This window comes from Lissotriton helveticus, chromosome 8 (genome assembly GCF_964261635.1).
Source record: "Lissotriton helveticus chromosome 8, aLisHel1.1, whole genome shotgun sequence".
Taxonomy (NCBI): Eukaryota; Metazoa; Chordata; class Amphibia; order Caudata; family Salamandridae; genus Lissotriton; species Lissotriton helveticus.
The window spans coordinates 829734487-829736544 of NC_136069.1; the positions used below are offsets into that span (position 1 = coordinate 829734487).

The 2058-nt window shown below is 40.8% G+C and overlaps 2 non-coding genes across 2 annotated transcripts; both read left to right on the forward strand.

Annotated features, from left to right (window-relative positions):
• Positions 1-1160: 1160 nt before the first annotated feature.
• On the forward strand, positions 1161-1232 carry TRNAP-UGG (transfer RNA proline (anticodon UGG)). The gene has a single exon. It is a non-coding gene; the product is annotated as a tRNA-Pro (tRNA).
• A 300-nt stretch (positions 1233-1532) lies between these two features.
• Positions 1533-1605, forward strand: TRNAV-CAC (transfer RNA valine (anticodon CAC)). Its single transcript has one exon. It is a non-coding gene; the product is annotated as a tRNA-Val (tRNA).
• The last annotated feature ends 453 nt before the right edge of the window (positions 1606-2058 follow it).

The window sequence follows — 2058 nt, forward strand, 5'->3', positions numbered from 1 at the left end:
GATAGATAGATAGATAGATAGATAGATAGATAGATAGATAGATAGATAGATAGATAGATAGATAGATATAAGGAGAGAGAGAGCGATAATATAAACAGAGACTTTATTTTCAATCAAGCGGTCTTTTCTTTCCTTTAGGAGTAGAATGTTCTGATCATCAGCGCACCAGAATGTAGTGCTTGGTTGGCAAGCATCACTTATTGTGATGTGTTATCTAAGAGTTCCATGTCCTTCAGACTCATATATTCCTCTGTAGTTGTACCTTGGTGATTCAACAAAACATGGCATCATAAGCAGCATTCTACTGCCACAGACTGGACAGAGAAACCATTTAGAATTTCCCTGAAAAAGAAAAAAAGCATAGTTAGTCAGAGCTTTGTGGACAGGAAGGACATTAGAGCAAGTGAGGAATAAGCACTGCTTTTGATAATTTACATAGGCAGAACAGAGACTGCTGGGTAAAGCCTGAAATTAAAGGCACAGAAAATGCCTGCTTCTGGAGACAACACTAAGAAGGGTTGAAAAATTTCCTCTGATCCTGGCCACTCTTACAAGGAATCCTATGATAGTCAGCAGGACCCACCCTAAAAAGGAAGGGACAGCCATTTGGACCCTTTCCACCTTTTCTATATCGCCTGATTGAGCGGATAAGCACATGTACTTCTCATTTTGGGAAGGCATTGCTTAGCTTGTTACCAGCAGCTCAGTTATGTTATGATGTTAGAGGCTATGCAAGGAATGCTTTAGTCCTGCATTAGGCAGTTTTTATTGCTTCTTGCATTCAAGAGATAGATAATTAGCCAGAATCTGTGGCCCAGCTATTCACCTTGGCATTCCGATTTGCACAAAGGGAATAAGTATTTGAGAGAAAAGGCAAAATGTGTTTCTTATGTTGTTATGAACAGCTTTTTATTCTTTCTCTTTAGGCTCTAGCCAATGCAGAAATATATAAATAACTGCTGACTTCCTGTAAGACGTGTCCAATGCTGAGACAAAATGAAAGGGGACACTTACAAATGATAGTGCTATCGTTTGAGAAAGGGTAAGTTGACACTGAATTTCATGTGTATTCACAGACCAAGCATGAAAAAGACCCCAGCATGATCTTCATTGCGGGCTTAGAGCTGGTATTACCTTTTCAGAGGTGAGGGTCTTTCAACGGCTCGTTGGTCTAGGGGTATGATTCTCGCTTTGGGTGCGAGAGGTCCCGCGTTCAAATCCCGGACGAGCCCTTTCATTGGTGCTCTTTTAAAGTAGTTTTGAAGTATGCATTTCAAAGCCAATATCAATTTTCTCTTTGCAGTAGTGGGATGAATATTTGCTAGAGTCTCATGCTTTTAACCTTGCCCTGCCTGAGCAAATAGGAAACATTTCTCTTTAAGCATTTTGCTAAAATGCTGAACTTGCAAGGCATATACAAGCGTTCAGATAGGGCTGTCGGGCAGGTTGCATGAAAGAAATCTAAAACCAGATGCCCTTGGAATAGCCTGTTTTGAGCAGTTTCATCACAGAAGAATCAACTGCAGGTATCTGTTTCTGTAGTGTAGTGGTTATCACGTTCGCCTCACACGCGAAAGGTCCCCGGTTCGAAACCGGGCAGAAACACTTGTTATATTGTCTTGGCTGCAATGTTGAGAGTTGCCGTTTTGCATGAAATTGTCCAGGCCCTGAAGATGGGTTCATGCAGTCTCGTTCCAAGAAAGTGAATTCTCTTAAAAACAATCACATAATTGGCATTTGGATGTATATGTTGATTCACAGACCTCACTTTCAAAAGAGCCCTGCATTCGGTTCAATGCTCAACCAGAACAAGCATTAACTTTGAGAATTGTTGGCACCAACAGGCCTCCTATTTTAGTGGAGTGTTTCTGGTTTTTAAGTGCTGAGGCCTGGGCTCAATTCCTAGATGATCCTTCTCAAGGTGATGATACAAATGCATCTTCACCTTTACGTTTAATGTCAGAATTGTTTATTTCCATTCAGTGGTTATGAATGCTTTCGACAGTATGGGGATTTTTTCTAGCCCTGCATGAATAAAAGCATATCACTCCCCTTTAT